This window comes from Pseudophryne corroboree, chromosome 2, assembly GCF_028390025.1.
Source record: "Pseudophryne corroboree isolate aPseCor3 chromosome 2, aPseCor3.hap2, whole genome shotgun sequence".
NCBI classification, from domain to species: Eukaryota; Metazoa; Chordata; class Amphibia; order Anura; family Myobatrachidae; genus Pseudophryne; species Pseudophryne corroboree.
Window position 1 is genome coordinate 718,711,400 of NC_086445.1, and position 14,667 is coordinate 718,726,066.

A 14,667-nucleotide genomic window follows, 5' to 3' on the forward strand; every position below is an offset into this window, starting at 1 on the left:
TCTCCTTTTTCATACTGTACATCTTTTTATTTTATTAATATTTTTTTATGTATAGTGTGTTAGAATGTTCTCACCTTTTATAGCTTCATAAGTAAAGTTTAAACAGTTGTCTTAACAATTAACACGAGATTTGTATGTATTCTCAGATTATACTTTATTTATATCTCAATGTGTATAGACAATTTTGATTCTTTCCTTCTATGTCTATTTTTATGACATATAAGCCAGATGTTTATCTTATTGACTGCTACTGTACAGTTTTTATTCACTCAAATTTGAAAAATATATTTTAAAAATAAACACATTAACAATACTATATGCTTTCAGAATTTGAAGCGACATATATCAGAGTCAATAACATGTAAACTCTATTAAAGATTGATAGCCTTTTTTTAAACTATTATATATTTTCCCTACCTAGGTATAAGCCGGTAGCAGTAACCTACAATGTTGGAGAACATTTTATTTGCTTCTTCAGGCTAACAGATGATGATTCCTGGCACTGCTATGATGGAATCAAAGAATTTAAAGATCCTGGAAAGGGAATTGAAGTTGCCACCACAGAGTTAATAGAAGAAGCTCTTGTGCCAGGCGTCACTGTCGGTCACGTAATCATGGTTCGTCTCAATGAATCTTCATTGAATATTGTGCAGGTTTATGAATATTGAATGATTTTATATTTTTGGGTCTAACCCACCCCTCCCCAAATTTACTAGCAATATCAGAACTTCACTAGCACCCTATAGATATTACATTCTGGGTTTAATTCATGTTTGTAAGCAATGGACATTTATCATGAAACAGCGATTATTATCAGACTGCACATGTGCTGCAATTGCAATGTGCAGGTGCCACTGCGATTCCGCATGCAATGAGTATTTCACTGCAAAGCGATTGACATGTATTGACCATTTGGAGTTTATGGGAAGTGATTTGGATTGAGTCCAGTCTGTGTAGCCATAGACCAACCATTAGAGCAGATGTTCCTTGTGTTTGCATATAGGCTGTAAATGTGTACACAATTGTTGATAAGCTTGTGATGGCTCCGGTTTGTTGCTTAATTTATGGGCGGAAGCAGCACTTGATTATAATAGCAACTCTGTAGCCTAGATAATTTTAATACAATGTGTAGAAACATGAATTAGTCACTCTGAATGCCACTTTTACTCAGAATGCCTTAAGTATTATCCTCATAAGGATTGGAAGTATACCTGCACAGTCTGGTTTGGACTTTGCAGGCATGCCCCGCAAATGCCCAGGGCAGGGGCTTCCATGAGCCCTGTGGCACATGCTGCAGCTCTGGGGAAAAGGTGGATGGCCTCGTAGCAAGGGGATGTGGCCACACAGCCCAAACCAACATTTCCATAACTCCTGGGGTACGGGAGATGCTCATCTGACCCTGGAGACAGCTGTGACTGCACTGCCAGCTTCTTCAATGTTACAGGATCAGTGCTGCATGTAATGTTACAATGCAGCACTCAGCTCGTGTCACTGAGGAGAAGCTTGCATTTTGGTGTTAGCCCATTGGAGGACAACACCCGTGAGCATCCTTGACCCTCCTAGTGATGACACAGACCTGGATAACTTTTGTATTGTACAATTCATGCTGTTTGCTCAAGCGCATAGGCTGGTTTCCAATGAATCATTTTGGAAACTGACCCAAAGGGGAAGTCTGGATCAGTGGCCTTATTAACAAATAAATAACATTTTATATTTGATGTTATTATTATTATTATTATTATTATAAAAGTAACCTTTAATTTCCATTATAAATAAAAAAACATATTTTTATTCTATAAATATTCCATAAACAACATGTTTATATTTTAAAAACCGTATAACATAAAAAAATAAAATAAAAATTGTACGTTTTGTGCATACCATCACATTGCATGGTACACAAGGATAACATAATTTGTAACTCCTTTTTTAATGTTTCCAATTTTTTTTTAAAGGAACCTGCAATACTGAAAGACATGATTGCAGCACAGAATTGGGTAGGAGATCATAAACATACATTTTCCGGTCAAGTTTTTATACCATCACTACTATACTTTATGACAAAAAACGAGGCAGAAGATTGCATAAAAAAATACCATAATGACCTAAATTTGGATAGTGACATGGATGACTGTCGTGAGCATTTTATATTCACTTTTACAGGTAAAGATGACATGGAAAAGTTTCGAGACAAGAGACAAACAAACACTGCTTGTACATACCAAGTTAAGTGGGTAACTTAATTATCCTCGTTATATTTCATGGTGTGAAAAAGGGTGTTATCGTTAATATTTAACACCAGGGGCTATTAAATTAGAACCTCTTTTCTCACACAGTAAATTAGTTGTTTTATAGAGTTTACACAAATAATCTGGAATAGGTTCCTGGACATATCTGATAACATAGTCAAGGCACTCCAGAAACGGGCTACTTGTGCTAGCCATACATCAAACCAACTTTTTTCTAACTTTCCAAACCTCCAACCGTCCAACTTGTCTGTCCAACAAAAACAGTGCTCCACACATCTAACCAACTTTTCATCAGACCAACCAACCTACCAACTTCTGTCCAACTTGTGATGTCACCGAAGTAGGCGGACAGTGTCAGTGAAACTGTGCTTTTCTTTCACCATACATTTATTAAATTGACAAACAGCTCGCACCCACAAATAAGTGTGGCTGTATGTGGTACTCGCACCACCACCGGACTCACAGATTTTTATTATAACCACCTACTTTCGAGCTGTTCACACCAAATTGGATTCCCCCTAAGAATGGTATTCTCACTGCAGCTAAACACCATTCATTATTACTGTACATGTAAGCTCTCACGAGCAGGTCCCTCTCCCTCATGTGCTTTTGCTTCTCTTACACTATGCTATACTCTATACTCCCTTCGATGGCACCATAGTCTCGGTTTTCTGCCACCGTTACCTGTTCCAGTGTCAGGATTTGCTGGTGCAGCTATTGTTAAATATGTTGTACTTGTCCTATATCATCTTGAACTGTATGTGCTGTTTCTTGTTCTGCTCATTTGTTTATGTACTCTGTAATGGGCGCCATATATATATATATTAATAATAATATTATCTACATATTTTAGACTCATGGTTTACTGCCAGGTGAGGGGGTGGGGTGGGCAGGGGACACAGTGCAAGCCACAGCCTGTTCATGCCGGGACGAACGAAGATGCGTTGGGCTGCTTGCTCAGTGTGGACCTACAGTATAGTGCAGCTACAGTAATACTTTGGAAGATGCTGGTCAGTACTAATAGCCCTGTCTTGTCTCTGCGACATACTCCGTATTGACCTGCGGAGCAACTGAAGAGTACACTCTGTACTGATATACTATAAAGGGCACCCATTGCCTGTCAAAGGGAGGCAGTCAATTTCCCGCCTGTTGGGATCCCGGCGGTCAGGTTACTGATGCCGGAATCCCAACACCAGCTTAAATACTGGCGGTCGGAGTCCCGAACGCTAGCTGGTCACCCCTCTTGGGTGGTGGTTCACGCCACCACCCGGAGGGGAATATGACCCTGGGGCGACCGACACACTGCGCTCGCCGCCGGGATTCCGGCTGTTGGTCTCCTGACCGCCAGGACCTCGTACTGATCCCGTCATGTCTCTGGGAGATACTCGGTACTGTCCTATAGTGTAGCTGATGAGAATGGTCAGTAATCAGTACCTCACAGATAGCACTGTCAGTGGGTGCCCTATATAATGAATTTGTACTGACTATAGTCATCAGCTGCTCTATATGTCACTCCTGAGTATGTACCACAGACAGGACAGTGCTGAATGTGTGCCACAGAGAGCACAGTCAGTGGGTGCCTTATATAGTGTACCGTAGGTCAGTACTATCCTGCCCTGTCTCTGGGAGATACTCATTACTATGCTATAGAGCAACTGATGGGTATAGTCTGTATTAATATACTGTACTGTGTCGATACTCGGGACTGGCACATACAGCAGATGATCAGAATATGTATAGCCAGTACTCGTACACTGTGGAGGGCAGCACCTGCTGCCTGTCCTGCGCTAAGATATACTCAGCCCTAATGTACGGTCACCGTGCAGTGGGTGAGCCTGGCAGAGCAGGGGTTACTGGTAGTGGGGTGCGCTGATGCCGCTGTGTCACCCTGGCTCTACGCCCGGCGGCCACGTGCTCTGCCAGGGGGCGGGTATGAGGGGGGGCAGATCCTAAGTCCTGTGCTCAGCCTCAACCCGCAGCACCACTACTAGACCATCAGCAACTGTCAGTAACCCCAGGGGGGGGGGGGGGGGGGGGCGGTCAGCGCAGAGCCCTCTGCCCCCCGTCCCCCCCCACCCGCAGAAACTTTGCACCAGCTCCGGGCTCTGGCTGAGATGCGCCAGTTAGGACTTGGCACAGTGAGAGGGGGGCATGAGAGAGCCCGGGGCCGCCACAATGTCCCGCACGCAGCGGCTGATGGCAGCGGTGACGGGCTGCTGCTTCATCTGCGGAGGAGGGGTGCCCCGGGGACGTGAGGTCCGACTGACAGTCCGGTGCCCGGGATGGCTGCGCCTTCTTCCCCTTTCTGCAGCAGCAGAAGCCTGCACACGGGACGGAGCCGCTGAGCCCGGGGGGCAGTGCGCCGTGTATCAGCGCTTTCTGGGGGCGGAGTGTGACTCCTTCGAGCTCAGCCTGACCGCTCTGGGGAAGCTCATGTACTTGCTGAAGAGTGCAGCGAGGGGTCCCAGGCTCACCCCCGGGACTGAAAACCCAACTGGTTCTGGAGGCTGCACCTTTCTCAGGTGTGCTGCTGGCATGGAGGGGCACCACATAGCGTTGCTGTAGGACAGGCACACATTGGTCTCCGCCTACTAATCGACCAGTTGGGGGAAACTTTCCCCCTACACTAGAACAGGTTTGATTTTCCCAACTAGTTGGACAGACCGTTTCTGGACGTTTTTTTAGAGTGTGGGAGCAAACGGCTGATAATCGTTTGCTCCCACACACTGCCAGATTATCTTTCCAACCAGCCAACTAGTTGGCTGGTTGGAAAGAAATCGTTCTGATGTATGGCCAGCATTACTTATCACTGTTTATTGCAGCAGGCTGCATTCGGGGCTAATTGAATAGTACAGGGTGATCAATAAGATGGCATTAAATTATTCCATTTGTTATTCTGTTTTGTGGTTTCAGATATTTGTAAAAAAATGTGGGTATTTATGAATAGATATTCTCATTTTGGATACAACTGCTATATTATTTTTTATTTATTTATTTTTTTAGCTCCATTAAATAAGAATTTACTTACCGATAATTCTATTTCTCGTAGTCCGTAGTGGATGCTGGGGACTCCGTAAGGACCATGGGGAATAGCGGCTCCGCAGGAGACTGGGCACAAAAGTAAAGCTTTAGAACTACCTGGTGTGCACTGGCTCCTCCCCCTATGACCCTCCTCCAAGCCTCAGTTAGGATACTGTGCCCGGACGAGCGTACACAATAAGGAAGGATTTTGAATCCCGGGTAAGACTCATACCAGCCACACCAATCACACCGTATAACTCGTGATCTAAACCCAGTTAACAGCATGATAACAGAGGAGCCTCTAGAAAAGATGGCTCACTACAGCAATAACCCGATTTTTTGGTAACAATAACTATGTACCAGTATTGCAGACAATCCGCACTTGGGATGGGCGCCCAGCATCCACTACGGACTACGAGAAATAGAATTATCGGTAAGTAAATTCTTATTTTCTCTAACGTCCTAAGTGGATGCTGGGGACTCCGTAAGGACCATGGGGATTATACCAAAGCTCCCAAACGGGCGGGAGAGTGCGGATGACTCTGCAGCACCAAATGAGAGAACTCCAGGTCCTCCTCAGCCAGGGTATCAATTTTGTAGAATTTTACAAACGTATTTGCTCCTGACCAAGTAGCTGCTCGGCAAAGTTGTAAAGCCGAGACCCCTTGGGCAGCCGCCCAAGATGAGCCCACCTTCCTTGTGGAGTAGGCATTTACAGATTTTTGGCTGTGGCAGGCCTGCCACAGAATGTGCAAGCTGAATTGTACTACAAATCCAACGAGCAATAGTCTGCTTAGAAGCAGGAGCACTCAGCTTGTTGGGTGCATACAGGATAAACAGCGAGTCAGATTTTCTGACTCCAGCCGTCCTGGAAACATATATTTTCAGGGCCCTGACAACGTCTAGCAACTTGGAGCCCTCCAAGTCCCTAGTAGCCGCAGGCACCACAATAGGTTGGTTCAGGTGAAACGCTGAAACCACCTTAGGGAGAAACTGAGGACGAGTCCTCAATTCCGCCCTGTCCGAATGGAAAATCAGATAAGCGCTTTTACAGGATAAAGCCGCCAATTCTGACACGCGCCTGGCCCAGGCCAGGGCCAACAGCATGACCACTTTCCATGTGAGATATTTTAACTCCACAGATTTAGGTGGTTCAAACCAATGTGACTTTTGGAACCCAAAAACTACATTGAGATCCCAAAGTGCCACTGGAGGCACAAAAGGAGGCTGTATATGCAGTACCCCTTTTACAAACGTCTGAACTTCAGGGACTGAAGCTAGTTCTTTTTGGAAGAAAATTGACAGGGCCGAAATTTGAACCTTAATGGACCCCAATTTCAGGCCCATAGACACTCCTGTTTGCAGGAAATGTAGGAATCGACCCAGATGAATTTCCTCCGTCGGGCCTTACTGGCCTCGCACCACGCAACATATTTTCGCCAAATGCGGTGATAATGTTTTGCGGTTACATCCTTCCTGGCTTTGATCAGGATAGGGATGACTTCATCCGGAATGCCTTTTTTCCTTCAGGATCCGGCGTTCAACCGCCATGCCGTCAAACGCAGCCGCGGTAAGTCTTGGAACAGACAGGGTCCTTGCTGGAGCAGGTCCCTTCTTAGAGGTAGAGGCCACGAATCCTCCGTGAGCATCTCTTGAAGTTCCGGTTACCAAGTCCTTCTTGGCCAATCCGGAGCCACGAATATAGTGCTTACTCCTCTCCATCTTATCAATCTCAGTACCTTGGGTATGAGAGGCAGAGGAGGGAACACATACACTGACTGGTACACCCACGGTGTTACCAGAGCGTCTACAGCTATTGCCTGAGGGTCCCTTGACCTGGCGCAATACCTGTCGAGTTTTTCCCAACGGTTTATAATCATGTGGAAGACTTCTGGGTGAAGTCTCCACTCTCCCGGGTGGAGGTCGTGTCTGCTGAGGAAGTCTGCTTCCCAGTTGTCCACTCCCGGAATGAATACTGCTGACAGTGCTATCACATGATTTTCCGCCCAGCGAAGAATCCTTGCAGCTTCTGCCATTGCCCTCCTGCTTCTTGTGCCACCCTGTCTGTTTAAGTGGGTGACTGCCGTGATGTTGTCCGACTGGATCAACACCGGCTGACCTTGAAGCAGAGGTCTTGCTAAGCTTAGAGCATTGTAAATGGCCCTTAGCTTCAGGATATTTATGTGAAGTGATGTCTCCAGGCTTGACCATAAGCCCTGGAAATTCCTTCCCTGTGTGACTGCTCCCCAGCCTCGCAGGCTGGCATCCGTGGTCACCAGGACCCAGTCCTGAATGCCGAATCTGCGGCCCTCTAGAAGATGAGCACTCTGCAACCACCACAGGAGGGACACCCTTGTCCTTGGTGACAGGGTTATCCGCTGATGCATCTGAAGATGCGACCCGGACCATTTGTCCAGCAGGTCCCACTGGAAAGTTCTTGCGTGGAATCTGCCGAATGGGATTGCTTCGTAGGAAGCCACCATTTTACCCAGAACCCTTGTGCATTGATGCACTGAGAGTTGGCTCGGTTTTAGGAGGTTCCTGACTAGCTCGGATAACTCCCTGGCTTTCTCCTCCGGGAGAAACACCTTTTTCTGGACTGTGTCCAGGATCATCCCTAGGAACAGAAGACGAGTCGTCGGAACCAGCTGCGATTTTGGAATATTGAGAATCCAATCGTGCTGCCGCAACACTACCTGAGATAGTGCTACACCGACCTCCAACTGTTCCCTGGATCTTACCCTTATCAGGAAATCGTCCAAGTAAGGGATAACTAAAATTCCCTTCCTTCGAAGGAATATCATCATTTCGGCCATTACCTTGGTAAAGACCCGGGGTGCCGTGGACCATCCATACGGCAGCGTCTGAACTGATAGTGACAGTTCTGTACCATAAACCTGAGGTACCCTTGGTGAGAAGGGTAAATTGGGACATGAAGGTAAGCATCCTTGATGTCCCGAGACATCATGTAGTCCCCTTCTTCCAGGTTCGCAATCACTGCTCTGAGTGACTCAATCTTGAATTTGAACCTCTGTATGTAAGTGTTCAAAGATTTTAGATTTAGAATCGGTCTCACCGAGCCGTCCGGCTTCGGTACCACAACAGTGTGGAATAATACCCCGTTCCCTGTTGCAGGAGGGGTACCTTGATTATCACCTGCTGGGAATACAGCTTGTGAATGGCTTCCAAAACTGTCTCCCTGTCAGAAGGAGACATCGGTAAAGCCGACTTTAGGAAACGGCGAGGGGGAGACGTCTCGAATTCCAATTTGTACCCCTGAGATATCACCTGAAGGATCCAGGGGTCTACTTGCGAGTGAGCCCACTGCGCGCTGAAATTCATTGAGACGGGCCCCCCACCGTGCCTGATTCTGCTTGTAAAGCCCCAGCGTCATACTGAGGGCTTGGCAGAGGCGGGAGAGGGTTTCTGTTCCTGGGAACTGGCTGATTTCTGCAGCCTTTTTCCTCTCCCTCTGTCACGGGGCAGAAATGAGGAACCTTTTGCCCGCTTGTCCACGAAAAGACTGCGCCTGATAATACGGCGTCTTCTCATGTTGAGAGGCGACCTGGGGTACACACGTGGATTTCCCAGCTGTTGCCATGGCCACAGGTCTGAAAGACCGACCCCAAATAACTCCTCCCCTTAATAAGGCAATACTTCCAAATGCCGTTTGGAATCCGCATCACCTGACCACTGTCGTGTCCATAACCCTCTACTGGTAGAAATGGACAACGCACTTAGACTTGATGCCAGTCGGCAAATATTCCGCTGTGCATCACGCATATATAGAAATGCATCTTTCAAATGCTCTATAGGCAATAATATACTGTCCCTATCTAGGGTATCAATATTTTCAGTCAGGGAATCCGACCACGCCAACAAAGCACTGCACATCCAGGCTGAGGCGATTGCTGGTCGCAGTATAACACCAGTATGTGTGTAAATACATTTTAGGATACCCTCCTGCTTTCTATCAGCAGGATCCTTAAGGGCGGCCATCTCAGGAGAGGGTAGAGCCCTTACAAGCGTGTGAGCGCTTTATCCACCCTAGGGGGTGTTTCCCAACGCACCCTAACCTCTGGCGGGAAAGGATATAATGCCAATAACATTTTAGAAATTATCAGTTGTTATCGGGGGAAACCCACGCATCATCACACACCTCATTTAATTTCTCAGATTCAGGAAAACTACAGGTAGTTTTTCCTCACCGAACATAATACCCCTTTTTGGTGGTACTCGTATTATCAGAAATGTGTAAAACATTTTTCATTGCCTCAATCATGTAACGTGTGGCCCTACTGGAAGTCACATTTGTCTCTTCACCGTCGACACTGGAGTCAGTATCCGTGTCGGCGTCTATATCTGCCATCTGAGGTAACGGGCGCTTTAGAGCCCCTGACGGCCTATGAGACGTCTGGACAGGCACAAGCTGAGTAGCCGGCTGTCTCATGTCAACCACTGTCTTTTATACAGAGCTGACACTGTCACGTAATTCCTTCCAACAGTTCATCCACTCAGGTGTCGACCCCCTAGGGGGTGACATCACTATTACAGGCAATCTGCTCCGTCTCCACATCATTTTTCTCCTCATACATGTCGACACAAATGTACCGACACACAGCACACACACAGGGAATGCTCTGATAGAGGACAGGACACCCACTAGCCCTTTGGGGAGACAGAGGGAGAGTTTGCCAGCACACACCAGAGCGCTATATATATACAGGGATAACCTTATATAAGTGTTTTTCCCCTTATAGCTGCTGTATTGTTAATACTGCGCCTAATTAGTGCCCCCCTCTCTTTTTTAACCCTTTCTGTAGTGTAGTGACTGCAGGGGAGAGCCAGGGGAGCTTCCCTCCAACTGAGCTGTGAGGGAAAATGGCGCCAGTGTGCTGAGGAGATAGGCTCCGCCCCTTTTTCGCTGACTTTTCTCCTGCTTTTTTATGGATTCTGGCAGGGGTTAAAATTCATCCATATAGCCCTGGGGGCTATATGTGATGTATTTTCGCCAGCCAAGGTGTTTTTATTGCTGCTCAGGGCGCCCCCCCCCTAGCGCCCTGCACCCTCAGTGACCGAAGTGTGAAGTGTGCTGAGGAGCAATGGCGCACAGCTGCAGTGCTGTGCGCTACCTTGGTGAAGACAGGACGTCTTCTGCCGCCGATTTTCCGGACCTCTTCTGTCTTCTGGCTCTGTAAGGGGGCCGGCGGCGCGGCTCTGGGACCCATCCATGGCTGGGCCTGTGATCGTCCCTCTGGAGCTTATGTCCAGTAGCCTAAGAAGCCCAATCCACTCTGCACGCAGGTGAGTTCGCTTCTTCTCCCCTTAGTCCCTCGATGCAGTGAGCCTGTTGCCAGCAGGTCTCACTGAAAATAAAAAACCTAAAACTAAACTTTTCACTAAGCAGCTCAGGAGAGCCCCTAGTGTGCACCCTTCTCGTTCGGGCACAAAAATCTAACTGAGGCTTGGAGGAGGGTCATAGGGGGAGGAGCCAGTGCACACCAGGTAGTTCTAAAGCTTTACTTTTGTGCCCAGTCTCCTGCGGAGCCGCTATTCCCCATGGTCCTTACGGAGTCCCCAGCATCCACTTAGGACGTTAGAGAAATATATTAAAGTGTAGTTCTTTTAATTATGAGTGATAATAAGTCATAAAATAAGGATCTCAGAAGAATCACATTTTAGTCAAGATTCTGAATGGTTGTTACTCTTTTTAATGTGAAAGGGTTATTAATAGATGAGACTACATGAATGCAGGTCACCAACCTCAAATGTCACATTTTTTGCCCGATACTCGTTATCCCTTGCAAAACTACAGCTACTTATTCAAAATAGTAATTCATGCCCAAACCAGTGTTGGGCAAGGCAAAATACATGTGGGTCATATGACCCGACTCTGTTGAATTTAGGTGTCAAAATTGTTGCCCAAGACTCGTTAACCCTTGCAAAACGACAGCTACTTATTCATAATAGAAAAGGATAGTGTTAAGGTGCCCACTTTGCCAGCGTATTTCATGACCAAACCAGTGTTGGGCAAGGCAAAATCCATGTGGGTCATATGCAAGTGACCCGACTCAGTCGATTTCAGGTGTCAAAATTGTTGCCCAAGACTCGTTAACCCTTGCAAAATGACAGCTACTTATTCATAATAGAAAATGATAGCGTTAAGGTGCCCATTTTGCCAGTGTATTTCATGCCCAAACCAGTGTTGGGCAAGCCAAAATACAGGTGGGTCATATGAAAGGGACCCTACTCTGTGAATTTCAGGTGTCAAATTTGTTGCCCAAGACTCATTAACCCTTGCAAAACTGAATGATCTGAATAAGAAGCTGGAGCTTGAATAAGAAGTGAATAAGAAGTTAACTTCAGCCTCGTGTTTTCTCATTCCTTATGAATAGAGGCCTTAGTACTCCAATTTTCATGATTCGCTACTGCAAACTGTAGCCCACGAATCAGGTAACCAGGGAGAGAAACAAAATACTGTACACCTATTAAAATGCTCACACATTGGATGTATATACTACAAATAATTCAAGCGCATGATGTATGGCCGCTGCTGTGACTTTCTATCAAATGTAGACAGCAGCACTAACTATACGTGTTGCATCGATCTGCCCCGCACGGCACGAGAGTGTGTCTTAAAACCTGCCTTCTGCAGGAGTCAGGACCATAGCTGCCTCGTAGGCCACGCCTCATAGTTACGGAGTGTCATGCGACAGTACCCAGCGTGCAGTGCGGCGGCGGCTCCCGACCGTGTCAGGAGGAGGCGGAGCTACGGCTGGGGTAAGCGGCAGAGGGAGGACAGAACTGGGGGCAGGTGGCTTTTAGGTCAATATTCTGGGTAATGTCCTGTCCGTCGTCTCCCCTCACACCACTGCCAGCCGCATGGCCTCAGTGTTACCTGTGTCATTTACCTCCGTCATTTACCTGCGCTGTCTATACGGCAGTGCCCCAGCTCCATGTTACTGTCTGTGCGTGTGTCTCATGTACCCCCGGAGTGTGTGTGTGTCTGGTGCATGTGTCTGACAGCTCTCACATTGTCCTGGGAAAGCTTAACTGCATATCTATTATATCTGTCACACACACTCTCACTCTGAAGGGGAGATGTATCAAACCTTGGAGAGAGATAAGGGGGATGTATTATAGCGGCACGGATTGTGCTGCTATTACACCTCATTACCGAGGCAAAGCAGGAAGGACCTCGACAAGATGTAAAGGTCACTAACACACGTTTTTGTTCAAGTATGTAGTACCCCCCCGCCACGGATACATCACCGTAGTTGGCTGATTTTTTTCCCGTTTGTTTGGGAGAGGGGGCGGGTGGGCAGAGAGACGGAAGAGCTGTGTGAGACACGCTGGACCTGCCCCATCCTCATAGTCGCAATTGACAGCTGGCTGGCTGAATCTAGAGATAGGAGCTGCAGCGGTAGCGTACAGCTCCTCCTGTGCACTGTAGTTCCAACTTTCTATGGGTCTGGGGAGCCAGCCTGGTGATACACTCTTGTGGTCTGTCCTGAGTCCCGAACTTCCTTTTCTCACCGCCGGTGCCAGGATCCTGCTGCTGGCCTCTACAGTACTTTTATATATATACATATATATATACATATATATATATATATATATATATATATATATATATATATATATATATATTAGTTCCCCACCGCACGTCATTTCTCCACCACTTTGGAAACCCCTCTTCACAAATCCTGCATTTGCCCCTATCATTTCACATATCCTGCGTTTTCTCCCTATTAATCACTTAGCAATAAATTAAACGACGTCGTTCATTTTGACTTTTATTGAGCGACATTGTTTACTTTATCTCTGTGTGTATGCCGCCGCTGACGAGCGACGTGTGGCCCTGCGGGTCGTTAATGACCCTCGCAGCTCAATTTAGACTATCGTCCAAAAACTGCATGCACTGCATGACATCACTGAGTGATATCGTTTGCATATCGCTCAGTGTGTATGCACAGCCGTTGACTGCCCCAGCCCGGGAGGGAAACGTCGCTCATAGAGCACGTTGCTTAGTGTGTACCCACCTTAAGAACTTCTTGTCAGCCTAAGCAGCGGAATGCGCATTCTCCCCTCTGGCGATCCCCACCTGAGCACACAGCGCATCAGCGTGTCTCCCTGCACGGCCGGCTCCAGCGTGCATGTGCAAGATCTCGCTACTCGCTTTGCAAGATTTCACATGCAGCCGGAACCCGCCACAGCCAGGGATAGCGCTGTCCCTGGCTGTGGTGTATGGGCAACGTCACTTGCAGCTGCGATAGGTGCAGGTGTTGGATGGTCAGTACCACTGTCTGTTCATACATTGCCCTGCATATCGGTGCCCTAATACCACTTTCCCCTAATAACAATGAATAATACATCTACCCCAAAGTACCAGCCAATCAGCTCCTACTTGTCAGGCTGATTGGGTGGTAGATTATCTGTCCACTTAATTGTTCACCATGGTTTGACATATGTGTATTTATCAACCCATCTATATTTACTAATCGCAGTAGGTCCTGTTTCCTAAATGTGCACTTAGGGGAAGCCCTGGTGTGCGCCCAAATGGCTCCCAATGTGACGGAGACGTGACAGCTCTGGAAGAGGAGGGAATAGGGTAGGTATGGGAGCCAAGGGGGTGACGCCTGGGGGACTGTTTGGTGGGTGGGGTCAGAGCAAGGGGGTCGGGGATGATCTCTCCCTCCTGTCTCCCACAGTTCTTCACACTACCTGTTCCTCTGCTACCTGTCCTGGCCTAAAAAAAATATGGCGTTAAAATAAGCCATGGCAAAAAGCAGCCATTGCAGGCTCCTTTTCTCCCCTACAGGGCAATAGTTAATCAGCAAAACGCTGCTAAAATGGGCAGTGTTTATCATGCCACTTTCTCTGACGTCCTAGTGGATGCTGGGTACTCCGTAAGGACCATGGGGTATAGACGGGCTCCGCAGGAGACTGGGCACTCTTAAAAGAAAGATTAGGTACTATATCTGGTGTGCACTGGCTCCTCCCTCTATGCCCCTCCTCCAGACCTCAGTTAGTATCTGTGCCCAGCCAGAGCTGGATGCACCCTAGGGGCTCTCCTGAGCTTCCTAGATAGAAAGTATTTGTTAGGTTTTTTATTTTCAGTGAGATCTGCTGGCAACAGACTCACTGCTACGTGGGACTGAGGGGAGAGAAGCGAACCTACCTGCTTGCAGCTAGCTTGGGCTTCTAAGGCTACTGGACTCCATTAGCTCCAGAGGGATCGAACACAGGCCCAGTCCTCGGTCGTCCGGTCCCGGAGCCGTGCCGCCGTCCCCCTTGCAGAGCCAGAAGATTGAAGAGAAGTTGAAAATCGGCGGCTGAAGACTCCGGTCTTCATTAAGGTAGCGCACAGCACTGCAGCTGTGCGCCATTGCTCCCT

At 47.4% G+C, this 14,667-nt stretch overlaps 1 protein-coding gene across 4 annotated transcripts in view; it reads left to right on the top strand.

The window, feature by feature from the left end:
* The window catches only part of DDX20 (DEAD-box helicase 20), a 314,615-nt gene that overhangs the window by 129,813 nt on the left and 170,135 nt on the right, over positions 1-14,667 (top strand). The window contains exon 3 of one of the 4 annotated variants that reach the window (XM_063955364.1): positions 422-617. The gene's annotated coding sequence lies outside the window, so the exon portion shown is untranslated. Of the gene's footprint in view, positions 1-421; positions 618-11,892; positions 12,109-14,667 lie in introns of those variants that run through there. The other 3 variants (XM_063955365.1, XM_063955363.1, XM_063955366.1) reach the window with 3 other exon arrangements.